Source organism: Cardiocondyla obscurior, linkage group LG22 (assembly GCF_019399895.1).
Source record: "Cardiocondyla obscurior isolate alpha-2009 linkage group LG22, Cobs3.1, whole genome shotgun sequence".
In the NCBI taxonomy this organism is placed as follows: domain Eukaryota; kingdom Metazoa; phylum Arthropoda; class Insecta; order Hymenoptera; family Formicidae; genus Cardiocondyla; species Cardiocondyla obscurior.
Window position 1 is genome coordinate 1,857,203 of NC_091885.1, and position 20,156 is coordinate 1,877,358.

The 20,156-nt window shown below is 48.0% G+C and overlaps 1 long non-coding RNA gene across 1 annotated transcript in view; it reads right to left on the reverse strand.

Moving 5' to 3' along the window:
* Nucleotides 1-560: 560 nt before the first annotated feature.
* LOC139110980 (uncharacterized) overlaps nt 561-20,156 on the reverse strand; it is a 70,202-nt gene continuing 50,606 nt past the window's right edge. The window contains exons 6-8 of the long non-coding RNA XR_011547130.1: nt 10,981-11,153; nt 2,273-2,754; nt 561-1,994 (exon numbers count right to left, since the gene is read on the reverse strand). This is a non-coding gene — a long non-coding RNA (uncharacterized lncRNA). The remainder of the gene's footprint in view (nt 1,995-2,272; nt 2,755-10,980; nt 11,154-20,156) is intronic.

Consider the following 20,156-nt stretch of genomic DNA (forward strand, 5'->3'; position numbering starts at 1 on the left):
GGACGGGAATACTCTTGTCTGAACGTTCGCTCCTCAGGATTCCATCCCTCGAGAGATTCGGCGCGGGGGAAGAAAAGCGAGGGGAGTGATAGGAGGCAGGGGGCAGACGAGATCCGCAGGAGCACGCCACCGCTACTTTACGATCAGGAGAGCGTGCAACCAGCCAGCCAGCCATCCAGCCAGCCAGCCAGCCCGCCAGCTCGCCAGCCAGCCAGCCAGCCAGCCAGCCAGCCAGCCAGCCAGCCACCCTGCCACGCCATGGAATATTGATATGTAAATATAGCAGCCACGGTAGCGACGGCGGCAACGGCGGTGGCGGCGGCGGCGGCAACAGCCCTGCAGCAGCGGTTAGAGGGGCGCTAGCAGGTTAACGAGCGGCTCGCAGAGTGGCGCGGTCGAGGGTAGGGGGTAGCGCGCGTGGGTGGCCGGGGTGGTTGGGATGGGATGGTTAGCTCGGCTGGCTCGAGGGGACGGCAGCGACGCGATGGCGTGGCGGTGGCGGCGCGGCGCGGTGCGGCGGGAACGACGGGCGTGGGCGAGGCGTGAGGGGATGAGTTTGGGGTGGTTGGGTTGAGAGAACGCGGGGGTGAACGAGGGAGGAGACGGTTGGGTCGCTGCCGGCAGTATAACAGAGACGGCCGGGCGTGCCGCGGAGCGTGCCACCAAAGGGGATGAGAATTTTCCGGCGGCGGTGAAAGTACTGTCCGCGCGGCGCCCCCGTGAAAAATCCGCGGAAAATCGGCGCTGCTACCTAGACGGATTTGAATTCGACGTTGCGACTCCTCGGGCGAGATCGCGCCTAGTCAGAGAAATGCTTTTTTTATAAACGCCGCGTCCGCGCCGCGAGAACGGATCTAGAGGCGATAGAGCGGACAATTGCAAGTCGGCGATGTATAGGGACATGCCCTGCGGGACACGGCGTGGAACGGGGTGGTTGGAACGGGCCGCGGAAACACGGAGAGGGCGGGAACACGCCGGTCGAGCGAGGGTTGACGAGACGGGGTGAGACGGGCGGGGCCGCGGGCCGCTGGAGGGTGACTACGGCTTTCTGTGCGCGCTTGTATGTGCGAGTACGTGTACGTGCAAGAGTATAGGGGACGGTCTGTGGGCGAGAGCAAGCACGTACGAGGGCACGGAGAGTCGAAGGGTATCTTCTATAGATGAGGAGAGGAAGGGACGGTGAGCCGTTCGGTCGAGGGCTGAGTTCGACATCGAACTTCTCTCTCTCTCTTTCTCTCTTCTTTTTTTTCCCTTCTCTACCTTTCTCCCACGTCATATTCTTCTTTTTCTTTATTTCGCTTCCACGATTTTTCTACCACCTCTCACTTTTTTCTCCTTTCTCCGCATCTCGTTCTCGTTCCTCCCCGCGGCTTTTCCCGTTGCCACTTTTGTCTTCGCGCGTTGGAACGCGTTGGATTTTTGACGGAAGCCCCGAGAAAGAGGGATGATCACGCGAGGCTCGAGAGACAGTTGAGTTTATGCGAGTTGGTCATGGCGATGCGTCATGAAAAGGCGCTTTGTTACGTCTGTCGCTAATGGAGGAGCAACGTTCGTTCGTAGGCTACCTCTTGAATGAAGGATGTTCTTTTATTTTATTAAAAAAAATTTTTTTTTTGTTTCCTGGCGCGCCTTTCGTTAGTTTGACATTTGTATCTCTAAAGCCTGCACTATTCAATTATTCCGATTTATTAACGCAGAAAGAGGAATAAAATATTAGAGAACGCGCTATTAACAAGCTTAATATCTCCGTAATCAAATCATTTAACATTTCCGGATAATTAATTTAAAAAATTAATTTTGTCACGTATGACGCGGTCAGTTTTTTTCCTTATATTATATAGGATATATTTTATATTATATTTATATAATATTATAATTTTTTTTCCCATATGTATAAGCAATTTTATATAACATTGACACCATAAAAAAATAATTTTGACTCACCGATTCGATGCGCAGCGGCGAAGTTATACAGCAACGTAGTTACGGCGATCCTGTAACATACAAATAAAATATACATTGAAGAGGCGCTCAAAATAATTTTACTATTAAAACAAATTTTACGTACCTTTAATTAATTTTTTTAATTAAACAATGGAAAACAAAGTTATTTATTATCTAACTAAAATTTCTAAGAGATTGTAATTTTCTAAAATTTTTAATTATTTTCTCTAATTGTCCAATTCTTATTTTTAATTGTTATTGAAATAGTAAGATACTCGATAAATAGTACAAAATTGTTAATTTTATTTAAATAAAAAGTGCTCTTTACCTCAACGTTGTTTCGAAGAATGACGTCTTTTCTAGGCCTTCTCCTCCACCTCCTCCTCCTCCTCTCAGAACGTCTGGAATGTCAAGCCGTATTTTCCTTCAGTGCACAGGTCACTCGCGGACACGCGCCCGAATAATAAGCTAGAACCGTACGATATTGTACGGCAGTCGCATTTATAAAAGTCGTATAACCAAGATTTTCGACGCGGTTACTTTAACGACAATCCCGAAACGCCCGCGGCCGACGAACCAGCTGTGGTTCGTGTAATACTTTAATGATGTATGTACATCGGCGACGCGACTGGGTAATTAAAATCGAGCAACACGGTACGGCACTCCCGTTTTGTATTCATTCACACACGAAAGCTTTCTCACGCATTTCCTTAAACGGCACTCCCGAAATGAACGGCCGACGAACCGACCGCGGCTCGTTTTTTTAATAATATCAGCGATGAGACGACGTTATCTTCTCCAGATTTTGATCTGAAACAGAAACAAGAGTTTCGGTTAGATAATATTCCAGGATATTCACTCGCTGCAAAAAGATTGTATTCGTGAGAATAATTATTTTATAAATATAAAACCAAAGGACCGATAACAGTACACATAGGATACGAAGAATTGATATCGCTCCGTTATACCCAAGCTCTTTCACTCTTTTTAGCATCCCATTTTTTTCTTGTCCTTCCTCCCTCTGTCTCGCCACAATTCTCAATCTCCATCGTATCCGCGGTCACAATCATACTTACGGACAATATTGCCCAATTACTCTTCGCACGGCCGTTCCACACATTTTCGCGTCACACGCACACGAATACAAAATGCGGTTCCGAGCGTTGCGAGAAATATGGTTAAAAAAAAAAAAATATATCTCAACGTGCGCATACTAAATTCACCGAATTTATTGCATCAAATCTCGCGAAGCGGAATTCCGTGACATCCAACTGATGGGACGCAACGAAAATTAACAATTAACAAATTATGGTATGTATTTAGACGCAAAGTACTTCTAAGAGAATTAAAAAATGCGCAAAAAGACGTCAAATTAAATTTAAGACGCATCTATTTGTAACAATATTATGCGTGGATGTTATCGCGTTGAGGAACATTCTTGACAAATTATTTTAATATAAATGGGTTACTGATACATTTTTTTTCGAGCACGCGATCGCGAGATTTTTTATCCTTGTTCGTATCAAGAGCCAGGGCCCGTTCTTCTTCTACCGCAAGGTTGTCAACGACGAAGACCTTATCTACGCTCCGCAGCGCTAGCGGGGCTTTTTACGATTGGCTCGATCGTTAAGCGTGACCGTCCCACCGCCATAAAGCCTGTCAATCGTCGTGACGAAAAGCTAAAGAAACTAGAACGAGAGAGCGAAGCCAAAAGAAAGTATCGCGCGAATCGATTTGACTGGGTGTAAAAGGTGTCCCTTACATCGCGTTTAAAAAGTCAGCTTGAAATATTTTTCGAGAGAACTAAGGGATCTAAGGATGATACCATGAGGAACGCTTCGTAAAAGAAGTCATCTTTCTTCCGCCGTATACTTTCTACTTGCTATTTTTATATTGATGCAAACTAACTTATTACAATGCTCGCAAATAAAATTTTTTTAAATCTATATCGAGAAATCTGATGTCAGATTAAATTCTTTTCCCTCCCCTTAAAAAAAAAATTGTGAAAATCTGTTGGAGATTCTTTCGGGTACAGAATCTCATTGCCGAGATTACCTCTTTCCTGCGATCCTTGTACGTAGTCCAACGATACCTCTAACTTCAAAGGATCGTCTTAGCAAGAGAATTCTTCGGCTGGCTCTTCAGTTGAGAGTCGAAAGCGTTACCGCAGCTCCTTTAACATTTTCGGGGTGCTGCGCATTCGCCGCCCGAGATTGCTGCCGCTTCTCCGGCAGGTGGTTAAAGGGTTGGATATGCATCGCACGACGAAGGAAGACCGGGGTGGGAGCTCAGGGGTGACGCGGGCGGATGGGGAAGAGAGAGGGTTCGAGCACCGCCGTGGGGCTTCCGTTTACGGGCGTCGCGACGCCGACGACGAGCAGAGGGTAGGTCGTAGAGTCCTACGTTGGCTGGTGAGGTAATCATCCCAGCCGGTTACGATGCTGTTAAACGTCGCTCCATGAAGACCCTATCCTCCCTCCCGCCCTTTCTCTCTCTTCCTTTCTTCCGTCGGTGCTACTACCATCCAGACGCCAGTTCTCTCTGCCAGTTTAACCCTTTCGTCGTCGTTCGCTCGACTTTTTGGCGACTATCGCGTTGAAATTTCTCTCTGAAATCTTTTGCGCGGGATATCGATCACTGTCCTTTTTTCGAAGGTAATTTGTAAGCTCGATAATTTATCGTACCGCGAGCTTCCTCGAAATTAAGACGTGAATTTTTCTCGCGGGGTTCTTTTGTGCTCGCCGTCAGAGCGAGTGATACGTCATTCACGAATGGTGGTCGAATTTGTACGTATCCGCGTTATCATAGGAGGCGATATAGTTACGTCTTTCCTCCCGAGAACATAACTCCAATTCCTTCCCAGTTTCTTAATCATATACCTTATTAATAACATCAAGCTCAGCTGTTGTAATTATAAATTGAAGCGATTATTAACCGAAATTGCTTGATCGCTCACTATCTGATACGTATCTCGCTTTAGCTTTAAATTTTACTCCTCAGACCTACAGTCTTCTCCATTGTTACGGAAAATCTCCGAAGCTCGTTACGGACCGTTGTGCGTGCAACGTTGACGGCGGTAAGGGGAATGAATAAATTTGAGCGCCGGCGACGTTCTTGCGCGACTCGGGATTTTCCGAGGATCTTGGGAACGGTGTCATCTCGTTAAACTCGCGAAAGAGGACCCTCTAGCGTAGGGGGGAAGAGGGATTTCTCTGGGGAAGGGCAAATCCCGTCGCTCGTACGGCGCACCTGCGCTCGTCGCCTCGTCATCGAGGAGGCATTACAGCCTCCAGGGATGCTGTCGTTACAGAAACAATAACAGCCCACCTGACTGCCTTCACCTCCGCGAATCTTTCCATAGTTATTTAAATTTTTTTTTTTATCTGCTTTATCACGTTTGTCAAACTTATTGATCGGACCCGATCCTCGAGAAACGCGTGTTAATATTGTATGAATATAATTTACTCTTGTGATGAAAATAAAATATATATTAAAAAAATGAGAATACATTGTACTTGTACTTATTTTTCCATCATCACCCTGCAAAATAGACACATCGAGTATTACAATTCGTTATCAGATAAGTTCTCGAGAGAATTTTATTAAAGCGATATAAGTGCCGAGCAATTATACTTGAAAATAAAAATTGTAAAAATATAAATTTGCGCGTGATTGAGTACACGATGCGCTCTTTAGAATATGTGCTTACGTTACACAGCGTGTAACAAATACTATCTGATTTCCATTAACTTCTTAATGAATCTTGACAAATGAGACTTCCTCTTAAACTGCAATAATTTTGCATGTATGACTTATTTTTAACATACATATAACAAGAACCGTTCGTTCATACGAGTGACTTTCAGTCAGTAAATTTCTATACCGCGCACGAGTTACGGTTTATATACGGGGAGGATTTATGAACTGATAAATGGTCACCCCCCGTTATTAGCTTGGGCGATCGATCGCAGGATGCAGCGCGCGCGACTAATTACTCCGATTCGTGGCCTGTAATTGGGATAATTAGTCAACGAGCCTGCGTATGCGAATGTCCTCGTCCTCGCAGAAATTTATATTTTCAATACTTCGCAGTGGGCCGACCGTACGTCGTAATAAATCACATCGATGACCGCATGACTGATATAACATATCGCGAATGATGTAAGGGAACCTTGTAACACTTTCTTTTATTTTTCCAAATACGCGGACGCGTAAAAACAAATCGCAAATCAAATTTATAAAAGAATTAATTGTAACTGTATATGAAGGTATATATATTAATTACGCGTCGGGGGGTTAGGATCCCTCATAAAAATGCACCGTGCAACGAGAGAGTTACGCCACCCTTCTTCGAAGACAGGACGAGGGCTCGCGCAGAAAACAATGTTCTCGGTCGTAGGATCTTGTCGGTCGCACCCCATCGTTGTGCCGCATGATCGGCCCGTCGCCCTTACTCGCCGTTTCGCCCTGACTCTTGCCGCTTTTCGAGTGAATATAATACGTATGCCCCCGAGGCGCGAGTCGAACGTGATATCGCGCGCTCTCGCCTGCGTGCCACGCACGCGTGAGGGGCACGAGGGCGAGAGAGCGCTCGTGCGAGAAATTCGAGTATATCCCCGACCGCTCGCGAGTGGACGATCGCTGTTTAAATATTCAGAGCTATTTCCGAGAGCTCTTTGTGCGCACGCCAAGTTTCACTTCCTTATCGAAAGGGCGGAAGAACGCAGCGATATCATGATTTAAGTATTCGGTCTTTGCGTTGTTTCGAAACTTCTTGTGATCGCAACTTTCGCGAAGGGACGTTCTCTAATTTTCGTGCGAGATAAAGACGCGTGAGTGTAAAGCGTCGCGATTGAAGGTGGAGTAGCACAATTAAAAGAAAAAAAAAAAAAAAAAAAATTCAGGAGGGAGAAATGAAAAAGGACGCAGAGACCGGCCGACACGAGTATCAAAGTTATTTATGCCCGGCGCGTTTACGGCGCGCTTTAAAAGCGACGTCAGGGTGGGTGGACGTGGGGCGCGCTATGGCGGTAATAACGTTTATTAATCGCCCGCGGAACGTTAAGCGATACCGCCGCTCCCGTAGTTTGTCATCGTCGACGACAGCGGCCGCGCCGTCGATGTCCACGCGGCTTTTATCGTCGCGGGGCGTCAAAGAAGTTTCGCGGTGGCGACAGCGACGTCACGAGACATCGATCTCTCCTCTTTAATTCCCTGGGACTTCCCACCCTCGTGTCCACCGTTCCCCGGCGTGTCACCTTACCCACGACGGCTCTTTGTAAGTTTCCCGAATTGCGCCGTAATCTGGCGACGTGAATTTCACGAGCATGCAAATTCGCAGTTGTTATATTTTTGCGAGGTGTCAGAGGAAAGTGTCGATTCATCCAATATCGCGGCACTATTAAACTAATTTTTATTTTCGCGAACCGAAAAAAAAAAGAATGCATAATTTTCTTTTTCTTTTTGTAGTGATCCAAAAAGTAATCCGTGCCGGTCGACCTTTTGAGATAAATGTTACCTCGCCATTTTATTCTAATTCTTTGATTTTTGCATAGCATTTTTTAAAACTCTCTCTAATACCGGGACGAAACCAGGTCAGCGTTCGACATTCGCCCACGCGGGCGGCAAATGAGATCGCATCTGCGAAACAGGCTGTTTTCGAGGTGCAATGGAAAAAGCTAGCCGGTAACGTAACGAATAGGGGGGAAGAAGCGAGGGAGGGAGGGAGGGAAAGCGGATGGACGCGCGCGGCCGCGGAAAAGCGCCCGCCGGGAGGAAATGAGAAGTAATGAAGTCGCCCCGTTCGGAGAAGTTACTGGCTCGTAAAGCAACTGCGAAGTGACGGACCGAGCGGGAGGCGCACGGTGGCAACAGCCGGGGAGAGGGAAAAGTTCCCGTAGTACAGAAAAGCGGAGGGAAAGGTCGAGCGGAGACGGACGCGATCCGCCGGAAGGGAAAGAGTGGCGTGAACCCGAGATAGAAGAGGGTGAAACGAGAGGAGAGGCACCCTGTCACGCCGCCGGTGCCGTGGAGGCGTGCAAAGAGACGGCGCGAGGGTGGAGGGTGAGAAGTCGTCGGCGGCTTACGTCGGATTCCGCGCGCGGTTGGCAGCGATGGTAGCGGCGGCGGTGGCGGTGGCGTTGATCCGTGTACGGCGATATGAAATAATTAAACTCGGCCTCGACGGTGGCGAAGGCGACGGCATGGCGCGAGAGGACGACAGAGGGGTGGGCAGGCCGAGGGCGCCGGGAGCGCGGGATGTTGGAAGCGATGGGACGCGGAGACGCGGCCAAGGGAAAAGAGGGGACAGGGGGATAACCGTATTCCCGTATCCCGGTATATGAAAGGCAGCCACGTCGCCCGCGGTTCGAGACTCGAGCTGCTACCGCTGCCGTCGTCGTTGCGGAAGAGGGCTAGGTCGAAGCGGCAGGAAGAGAACGAGACGGAGCGCGCGAGAGGTGCGGCGGTAGCGAGAAGACCGAAGCGAATGAGCCCGAGAGATGAACGTAGAGCTGTAAGTGCGACTGAGAGAAAGGGCGCGGGGGAGAGAAGAGAGAAAGGGAGAAAACGGTACGAGAAACCGGCGGAGGACACAGTGGGAAGAGTGGCGGCAAGGGGGTAGCAGGAGACGACGATAGCGGCGCTGCGGCGTAACGACGCTATAACGCGAGCCGCCGGGTGATTACCTACCACCTCCGTACTCGGCTCGCCCTCCCGCGTGGAACGGCGCGCTGCCGAACCGCGCCAAGCCGCGCCAAGCCGTCGCCACGCCGGCATCGCGCCGGCGTGGCGCGGACATGATCCGGCGTGGCGCGATACCGCGCGCGAGACGAGCGTGCTCCAGCTCTTTCGCTCTCCCTTGCTTCGGCTACCCTCTCGCTTCTATCCCCCCGACTGCTATTGCGCGCCCCGACCGCGCCATCAAGCCCGCCCGAGTAGTCGTAGTCGTAGTCGTCGTCGTCGTCGTCGTCGTCGACGTCGTAGTCGTACGGATCGCCTGCCGCCCAACGTCGACGCTCTAAACGCGACGCCCCTCGTAATGACGCCACCAGGGACGCAACCCCCCTCGACGTGAGCGTCGCGTCGGTGTGAGACTTTTCCACGAGCACGTCCGTGCGCGCGTGAGCGCGGCGAGCTCGGCTTTCCGGACGACGATATCGCCGACCAGAGAGAATCGCATGACGAACGAAGCAGAGAGAGAGCGAGAGCACATCCCGCACGCCACGAACGAACGGTGCGGCGAACCTTTGTTGGCCGCGGCCGGACACGTCTCGGTGGTCCCCGAATCGAACAATTTCGCGTTGCCGAAAGGGGAAGGGCGGAATTAGAAAAAGGCTACGATCGAACAGCGACTATGCAAGACGCTGTTCCGTTTTTCTTTCAGGTTCCTTTTCTTCATTCGTTCACGACGATCATACCGAGAAATCGGTTTAATTATCCGTAATCGCGGTTAGAAAATTAAATACTTGTAATCAATTAATTAGCGATGAAAAACTCGACGATCTCAAGAGATATTCGTGTCAAAATAAGCAATAAATATTTGTAAAAAGACGGTTTAATAATTTTAATGCAAATTATACTTCTACAATACGTCGTAACACCAAATACCACGTGAGATTAAAGCTTTCGGACCAACGTTCTTAATCCGGGGTTAGCAGTCTCTTGGAAAACGATGCACGCGCGGTATGCTTATAAAAAAAGAGAACCGTCCGTCACCGAACAAGTTACGCTGCGCTGCGAGCGAGAGATCGACGTGGGGCTACAAATTAAACCGTAAATCGTAATTGATCGTATGTTTTGTTTTTCTCTTTCTCTTCCGCCCCCTCGTTTTTTTTTATTTTTTTTTTTTTATTTATCGATGCGCTGGAGTAACGGTTAACCGCGGATGTTTTAAAACAATCAAGCGAATGTATCAGAGCGCCGCGAACGATACGAAATCGGAATGAGTGCCCCGTTATAAAATCGAAACAAAATTGCCTACATTGATCAAATTTGCAGCAGGTGTCGCGGTTTCGATTGACGAGCAGACACAATAAAAATCCGGCGTGACTTCTCTATTTCATTATTTAAATTATTCCCAAGTTTTTTTTTTTTTTTTTAATATTGTTTTGCGATTAACTTTTTCCTAGATTAATGTAACTTTCTTTCACCAGTCAGGGGCAATGAGTAAACGTAAAAAAGTAGCGAAAAAATTTTTTCCCGTCTTACGTGGAAATATTTCAAAATGTTCTTTCGCTAGAGCAAACATTAAAATTCCTAACGATGTGGATCGATGATAAGGGCAACGGGAGAACTTTCGACAGCGCGCGCATTTCATCCGTTTCCCGTCGACCTCATCCTCGCCTAGTAAACAAAGAGCGAGCATTAAAGTTCTTAGCGAAGCGGGGAAACTCCGGGCGGAAAGAGCTCGTTTTTTTTTTTCCGTCGGCCCATTTTAATTCCGCGGGGACGTCGCGCGTCCGTTTCGATCGCGACACCGCTTGCGAATTACGCTAATTAAGGATGGCACACGGCCGCGCGGTAAACGGCTGGAAATTAGGAGATTAGGGCATTAGTCGAGGTAATCGCAGCCGGTGTGCCGATGCGAGACGCGCATTTTCGAAGGGCAAACCCTCGCACAGTGGTCGCCAAAACGAAGGGTCGGGAGAAATAAGCGTGTAAATTGAAGGGAGAGATTGCGTGTCCGAAATGCACAAGTGTGAGGATCCAGACAGGACAGGACATTCCGAAGAAGGCGCGTGCACTCACATACATTTGCATTTGTTAAAAATCAATTTCAAGCGACGGAGTTTTTTCGTTGAAAATTGTTCTATCAGTTTAAAATATTTTACGAAACAATTTATCTTATATGAAAGATTTCTGCCCAAAAAGAAACGGTACCGCGGTGATTTACTGAAATTTTCGGCTGCATCCGCAGCGTAAACAGACCAAGTTTAAACCAGAATTGTTGCAGAGCGAGCAAATGGGTCAGAAAACGCAGCTGTACTCTTCGGCCAGCCACAGCAGCGAGTCTTGGTAATTAATTAATTAGCTTACCAGCGCTTCCACTTGACTGTCGGCCGCCATCTCGTCCGTCCGTGTCGGCAGTTTCTGTCTTTCATCGTGGCTGAAATTCATCCATCGCGCAGCAGCAATTTTCGTAGCGGCATGAGTGAAGAGTGACAGTTGCATTTCATCGGACAAGTGCGATCGCGGCAGCGAAATCGTATCTGAAAGTAAAAAATAATTACTTATTAATTTCGTTTCTAAGAATATAATAAATAAAATTCAATGTTATTCGTGAGATAGAAAGTTAATCGAGTAATTTCTATGACATATAATTATCTATCAATTAAACACATGTATAATAAATTTTTGTAATAAATTAAGTCCATTGAGAAAATCTTCTAACACTCTCGCAGAACGAGCGCAAATTTTTCGTGGATCCTTCCCCATTTAAAAGATACAAATTGCGAGTTAACGTCTACACGCCGCGCGTAGGATAAGCGTGTACAAAAGTGAGGCGAATCATTAATAGGAAATGGAAAAAATGTCGAGATTACTTTCCACGGTTGTTGGCGGGAGAAGCAAGCGGACAGCCCCATTAATAATCGCGGCTCCAGGCTCGTCATTTTATTCAATTAAACGAAATGCCGGAAACGACTTCGTGGTCGTTGAGGTCTTCGCGATTTACTTCCGACGGCTTGTTAAAAGAAAATCGACGTGTTTCACCCCCCGTCAACATACGAGACGGCCGTTCAAAATTGAAAAGTATCCTCTTTAACTTTATTTTCAAAAAATTCACCCAAACGTCATAGATACGGCCCGCTCCGTCTAGGTTTTGCTGTAATCACTTTTTGATAAACTTGCGATCGCACGGCACAATTAATCAACGCGGTATGTTTATTCTCCGTACAAGTTAAACAAAGTTTAAGGTCCGCGAGGCTCGGACGGGAGGTGCGGGTCTTTGTTTTATACTCGAGGCGGAAAGGACGCGGAAGACACGTCTGTTTGCTTTTCCCTCGAGTAATCTCCGCTTCTCGAGACATCCACACGCGCGCTTGGCGTTCTTCGTTATTCCGCGCAACCCTCAGGAAACTTAACGGCGGGGTATAACGCGCGACCCGGCCAATGCGCCGCGGAAACGCAGCTGTGTCGTATTATGAATAATCACCGGCGAAAGTAGCGTAACGCGGCACCTCATTTATGATCGTCGACTATTCGATGTCTGTTCAATTAAATATTGACTTTTTTCGTTGCGTTCGAAGGAAATCCTTTTTTGTTACGCAACGTGTAAATAAGAATATTCATTTTTAATATTTCAATGAATATTCGTGTAAATAATGTTAATCTTGTATAAAATATTATAGTTTAAATAGTCAAAATTATTTAACAAAATCTTTAAAGTATATTAGAAAAAAAGTTTAAAAAGTATTACAAATACCAGGAAGATGAAAATCGAAATAAATATCGACCGAATTAATTTTTTTGTAGAATACCAAGATACTCCGCGGGAAATGTAGAAACGTTGAAACTATCCGCAGATTAAACGGTTGTATTACTAGCCAATCATCATTCTCGATACTCTAGCAAATCTTCTTGAAATCCGCGAGTCCGATCAGTACCTCACGTCTGAACAAGTCATATCTGAACGTTGCTTCGTGTAGGGATAAAAAGGGGTGGACAAGAGAAGGAGGATCACAGGGCGGTGAAGGCTGGAAAAAATGGTTAGAAATAGAGAGACAGAAAGATAGAAAAAAGAAAGGAGGTAAGAGAAAGAAAGAGAGAGAGACAGAGAGAGACAGAGAGAGAGAGAGAGACGATCTCCACTTCCTCGCTTCCTTTCCCGAGAGATATACGCTCCTCGATAAACGTCCGGACGAGACTCCTCCACTCCATCCACCCTCTTCATCCACTACCCCTTCATCTTCCTTTCTCGACTGCACCCTCGGCTCAAAGCCAGCCCTCTCATCGAAAGAGAAAGATAGAAGGAGAATGGGAGAGAGAGAGAAAGAGAGAGCGAAACGAAAGGGGTAGCGGGGATGAAAGCGGTGGGAGGATAAAGGTGCGGGGGCGGCGAGCTCTCTCTCCGCTTTTTGCCAAAGGCCGTCATCCCCGCGGGGCTTAACCCCGGGTTTATCGCGGCGTTATTAATAACCGCCGCCCGCACCGACCCCCTGCCCCCGAAACCCGGCGGCGATACCCACAAGCGAGAGAGACGCCCTACCTCGTAAACCTCCGAACGACGAACGCCGCTGCCGCGATAAAGAAAAAGTCATGAGAAGCGTACTCTTCTCATCTCTTTTTTTTTTTTTTTTCTTTCCTCTCACTCTCTATCTTCCCCGAGTTCGACGGCTACGATTCCTTGACATCGGCAGATCCTAGCAAGTAAGGTGTGCGAGGCACTTGACACATTCTGTGTAAAATTATTGTAATAACTCTAATATTTTGGCAATCGTCTCCGTGAGATGCATCTCCGTTTAGATTCATATTTCGAAGTTATCGCACATTTCCACAAATACAATTTTTTTTTCTTTCTTTTTTATCATAGAGTTGTTTGCGGGATAGAAAGAAATAAAAAAAACTGTTATTTAATTATTACTAGAGATTAAGAAGCGCGACGAACGTAATTTTCTCACCCCCGTCTTTCTTTCGTTACAAAACATCTCGCCACTTGACGATCGTTAAATTTTCGACAGCAAGCGAAAAAAAACCAAAGGGGCGGTTAACCATCGTTTTCCATGCGTCACTTTTGCCGAGTATTACGAGTTTCAACTGGAGGAAAATTAAGATATGGAGTAGCGTCACCAAAAATGACAAAATAATTGTTCTCGTGGAAAGTGCGGTATGACGCCAATGTTATGCAATCCAGAGATAATGGAATATGTTAGTTTCACAAGCTTTGTGTATTTCGCCATTAAGCACCGTGCCGAAAGTGCAAAGATTTATGGAACGGCCATAACGAGTACAATGCATACTGTATGAACCGCACGATCGCGGTACGCCCGCCATGTGACAATTTCATGTCAATTGCCAAATATAAGTATATTAATCACGTAATCGCCCCATCACGGGAATAATGCAGTAATTGCGGCACGCGTTTAAATAATGTAACGAACAATGGCTGAAAATGCAAAAGTTTTCTTACTCTAACGACTTCAATAGAAATTAATCAAACGTTGCTGCTCGTTATATATTTTTTTTAAAGGCCATACTTGACGCTTTCACGGGTACGTGGAAAGAAAGGCGTCGCAAACGCAAAGAGATGACTTCGCGGCGATCTTTACCAAGAGGCACGTACGTTTTATACCCGCCGAGGGTGACGCTAAGGTCTTTCGTGGAGGGCTTTCGTGTGCATGACGTACCGACACGGCACGTACGCGGCTCTTCGGCTCTCTCCCTTTCGCAACCTATTCCTCTCTCTTTCTCAGCAAAATATCGGGTCTCGATATCTCCGGTTCCCAGTCGATCTCGCGCCCGGAATGCACGCCACGGGCATGCGACGTGTTATCAAGCGTAGCCAGTCTCTTCCGTCTTTCGCGTTTACGCGAACGTATATCCGGCACACTTGCGTCGCGGACACGGAATTACGCCGCCTCTCGTCACATGGAAATAATTCATTTGTCGCGTTCCGCACGGTGCATCGCAGCACTTCTCGAAAGACGATACGAAAATCATCAATGGGATTTACATATGGGCCGCAACAATAAATCAACCTTTTAAATTTATAATAAATAGCCAAAATCGGGTTCAGTTGTACAAGAGATGACAATTTTTTATCTAACGATTAACTCGAAACGATATCGGCGTTCTTTTCCAAGGCTTCCCTCTTTTTATTCGCAATCGAGGCGGCTTTCCGACGCCATTCCATGGGCGCGTGCGAGATCGATTTTCGCGCGTAATCCCTCGAACGAGCTGCCTACGATGCAGAAAGCGCGAGCACGCCCGCCTTCGGGTTTCTCGGAAAATATCAGGTCTCGTTGCGTCGAATGCTATACATATCCTCGCGTTATTGCTACGCGTAAACGCTCGCCGACTGCCTTTGCCTTCCCCGCAAGGTTCTTACGCAAGCGTGCAGCGTGTGAGACGTGAGCGTGCAGGCCGCACGAACGTCAACGTCGTAGCTCCCGAATATCGTCCTAAAGCCCAGTTCAGACCGCATAAAATCGTGCAAATTGTCGAATGCAAACCTCAATTATTGATTATCCGTCGAAATTGGCGGACAAAATAAATTTTCATTATTCGTTTCTTTAAATAAATAGTTTAAATAAAAGAAAGAAAAAAATGTCTTGTCAAGTAAACATAAAAGCGTAATCGCAATCAAATAATTAATTGATCGAGACTATTAATTTCAAGCATAAAGGGAGCGATGGAAAAAATGTGAAAATAGTCGGACGTGAAATGAGAATTATTAATCAGTATCACGTAACGTGTGCGAGGGAATTTTTGCAAAGCTGCACGGGAATAGCAGATAGCATAAAAGTATTGGAAGCAGCGTCTCGTCTGAATCGGGCTTTACGTTTCATTCCACTTCTCCACTCTCTGCTAGCTACTGCTACTCGTGGAAGCACTCGCGCGACGCGATACACGCTGGAAATGTAATGCGCTCGGTTATCAGATATACGATTCGAGTACCGGGTGTCTCGGGAATTCTTTGCCGCTAATGCGGCCAGGCTGATACACGCGACGGTCTTGCCGCTTTAATGAGCATCCGCGGACACGATTTATTCCCGTGATTCATAATTAAATAAGATATGAGACTTGGAACGTGCCCGGCGTCGGTGAAACGAAACGAGTCTCGGATCGACGCTTTTTCCGCACCGGCTTGTCGCGGCCGTAAATCGACTCGCGCTTAATCGAGTGGATTCCGTTCAGGCGCAGATTCGAGCCGCGCGCTGCTCGCCTCTCCCCGCTTCAAAGTCCCGCGGAAAACTTGCCGCCGTCTAATTAAAATTATTTCGCGCGCGGTTGTTACGCGCGCGCCGGCATAATTATTATATTTCGTTTAGAATTTTTCATATTCCGCGTCGCACGAATTTCGCGTCTCGCTCTCGCGCCTCTGGCTTCCATTCGCAGCTGCGACACGGCGTAATACGTCGAACAGAGCGGAGCAGGGCGAGGGCAAAAATCGATGCCGCCGTTTCTCATTGGCGAGTATCAATGCGACGCTCCGCTGGCGCGTATTAATATTTTCGGATAGGAAAGTCGCGCGCGCGAAGCCGGCTTTCGCCCTGCATCTCGATAACGAAGAGTTTCTCGCGCGCTGCGCGATGCACCCGGCTCCCGCGTACCGCCCGCATTACAATTCTGCAGACAGGTTATTTTTTTTTTTTTTTCCCCTCGCTAATATTTTGCCGTTCACCGAATAAGCAGCTTAGTGCCCATACAAAATTCCGCCCGAAAAAGCAAAAGGCACCCTAATTCTAACTATCACTCGACGTTTTGCGCACGTAACTTATTATTATTCAGCACAAACGCATCGATATTAGAAAGATCATTTTATATTTCGAGGACAGAGCTAAGTGGGTTCGGAATGCAGTTGTTTCCTTTGTACGCACGTTTTTAAAGAAATCTCATATAATGAGCAATAAGTTCTACCCGTTTCCTTTTCTTTTTTTTTTTTTCTCTCGGAGCTCTTTCCAAAAATAAACGCGTGGCATTTGCACGTGCACGTACGTGGCATACATTGCCGTGCTGGGCGCGTATCGTATGCGAATGAAATGTGTACGGCTGTGCAGCAACGCGCTTCGAGAATGACACGCACCTCGTTATCAGATGCGACTCTGCTATTGGTTGTCGCAAAAGTCGCAGGAGTATAGCGCGTGAAAAAACTGGGATAATTTGCCGAGATAAAAAGATGAGAATAACGTTCTATTTCGTATCTGCGCCAGCGGTGTCGTCTACCCGCCGCTATTTTTAGCGCTATTTAGAGAAATGACGATTTCAATTCGGTTATCTTCTTCTCAAGCGTATCCGTATCGCTTTTGTGCGCGTTCGCGCGCGCTGGAAGTCAGGCTAACGAAAAAGGGGACGGAGGTGACGGCAGCGGGGTTGTTTGCGCCGCGCAGCGCCGAGCCGTTCATTAATTACGGCGAACGAGCGGGGGTGGGGAACGCGGAGCGAGTCGGACGGCGGGAAAAGAGAGGGTGCGGGATACGTAGATGGAGAGGCACGAGCCGCGTCGGAAGCATCCATTGAATTAGCCTCGTTCCCCGTGGCTCCGGCCCTGAAGCCCCGCCACCCTTGTTCGCCACGTTCAAACGTTCCGCCGCGTGCCGCGATATAACTGAGTACCGACACCTGTACAGGACGTTCCAAAACTGCCGGTTTTCCGAAGCGATATTCGCGAGACGTGCAAAAAAATTAAAACCTAACGGCAAGAAGACTCTCGGTGGACGATTATAACGATACTTATCTTATTCACATGGATACTTCGGTATCGATGCATTTTTTTTTGCGAATCAGAAATTCATGGATGCTTTAAAATTGATTGTTGGGATGTTACATGATATAATGTTGAGAGAAATTATTTGCAAATAATTTAGGCTCGTTTGGAAAAGATTCTCAGAGAGACAAACGCGAGTATTTAAGGGTGCAGGACTAGTTCTTGCGGTTACGCCTACAACGCCGATCCTTTCATCAGGGCATTTTACGAGCAATCATAATTTGTCCGCGTCCCGCGTCGTAAAACGCCTTTAATTTTTCATATTTGCCCTCAGCACGACCGAGGCAGGATAGAACCGTACTAACCTAGCACACCCATTATTACCAGTTAACTCGATACTTCAAGTAGTCGCGGTATTGATCATTTCTATCGGTATTTGTCGCATGGACATTTTTCTGATTGTCAACTCGAGCGAACAAGTTTATCGTGCATAAAACTCTCTCTTAAACTTTACAAATTATTATACCGTAACAAAGAAAAAAAAAAAAAAAAAAAAAGAAAGAAAGAAATAAAAAATTAAGTTAATTTTTAAAAAGATTTCAACCTTTTTAATAACACGTTTTGAGATTTCTTTATTCCTTTGTCTAAACTTAAGATTGAGTTCCCATTACGTGTAATTGAAGAGATATTAATATCTAAATATCGAAACTTTGAAACAAGTGTCATTCGTCTCATTATCGGTTCGTTCTCGTATACTTGAAATTCGGAGGAAGTGCGCCTTCGCGGTATCTAAAACCCTCGTCACGCGCGCATCGTCCAGAACAGCCTGTAAAGTGGCGGCGATATACAACCGCAAATATAGGTCCTCGCTCGCGCATTCTATATAGTGCGATCAGTTTAGCGCATTCGTGTACGCCGAGCGTGCGAGGGTTGCGCACGGGTCGGCGGGAGATGAGGTGTGCGAAGGGGAACGCCACGTATTCGTTTCGTTCATTTCGCCGCGCCGCCAATCAGCCGACTGATCGCCCGACCGAGGTCACGCGGGGGCGAACCGCGGGGGATGCCGCGGGACAGGGTGCAAGCGGCGGTTCCGAATCGGGGCGCGGGGGGTTGGCGCAGGCAGGGATGGCTCGGTCCGGCTGGCAAACGGATCGCGGCGCGCGAGCCCCCGAAACTCGATTACTCGTGCCGCGCCACTATAAACGGCGTTACCCACGTGCGCGACCAGGATCCAGTGGCGTCACGTGGGCGGAAACACGTTAGCTCGGCTCCGCACCGTTTTGGCTCGGATCGGATCGGACAGGCGAGCAGATGGATGGATGGCGCGGTATTTCACCAACTCCGGAGAAGTTTAATCTCGAGACTCACCGTCGCGCCGGCAGCGCCTGCCCTCACGTCGAGGATCGTCACGGACCTCGTCAAGTTTCTCGACGAGGCTACCTTTGATTATGCCGACGGAAGCACCGAGCTCCCACCCCCTAGGCTCACGCATCGCGACCGTCGCTAAGTTTCGCGTAATTAAGGGGATAATTTCAGGGTCGATTACGGAGTTCCCAAGTGCGGTTAGCGATCCACCCACCACGGAGGTGAGGGGAAGATACGGTTAACGGCCAACATTACGCGATATTAAAATAACGCGCGAAACATTTAATATTTTTTAACCGGGTTGTTTTTTTTTTTTTTTTTTAATTGTTTTAAAATCCGAATATTTAATAAGTAATTTCAGTACAAAATCTCAACAATTGATAGATAGAAGAATTAATTCGTTGACTTTTAATGACTAAAAATTAGTTTTTACGTTGTATCATCGCCTAAGCGTGTCCGCGGGCGAATTAACGAGTCGAAAGTATTCTTACGAGAAGGATCGAACCGGTTGTTCCTACGGAAAGTCCGCAACCGCGCTTTACGTTGAATTCTGGGTGCACCTAAAAACGAGACGAGATGGCCTTTAACGACGGGTTCTCTCTCTTTCTCTCAAAGACGCCGGCCTGTCGTATGAAGCCGTCGACGTGATTTCCGCCACGCCTTCGCGCTCATCTCGGCCCCGCCATCGCTTTTTCCTGGGTTACCCTTCTCCCCTTTTCTTTCTCAACATCTTCGCCGTCGTTGTCGTCGTCGAAGTGGCCGTCGCCCAGACAGGCTGACTGGCTGGGCTGGTTGGCTGGGAATGATGGATACCGCCTGTTTTTCGTTCGTTTCAGCGGGCGGCCGCTCTCGCCAGGAGCTCTCGCCTTTATCCCGCCGCGTTAGCGAGGCTTTCCGCTGATCCTGGAAGCACGAACCGCTCGAAATCGTCCGGAGGTGGAGTCAACACCCCGTGTTGCCTCGCTTTTTCTCCCTGCCTGCCAGTCTCTCGCTCGCTCTCTCGCACTTTACGCCATCCCGTTTCCTCTTTTCATCGCCACCTCTCGTCATCTCCCTTTGCCACCCTGCCTTTCTCTTTCCCCATCTCTTTCCCTCGCTTTCCGCCCGTCGTTCTCTCCTGCTTGCTCTCGCGCGCACGGAATCGCCTCGTTTCCTCGCTACGGGGTAGATATGTATGCGCGCTCGCGTAATAGCCTCGTTCCTGCCGTGCTCGATGGTAGATACGTGCCGCGTCGCGCCAGCCGAACGCCGCTCCAAGAGTTCAAGCCCGCGCGATAAACGGTGCCGTAGCACCGCGCGGCGCCGTGAGCCACGCCGCGTCGTCCCGCGCCACGCCGAGGCGCGCGTGATGCCGCGCCGCTTTGAGCCGCGCCACGCCGCTTCGTTTCGCGCCGCGCCGCGTTCCCCGTCGCATCGCGCAGCCGGGATATTCCACGCTCGCGCGACGGCATCGTGGTACAGCCGTTAGCAAAAAGACGACGAG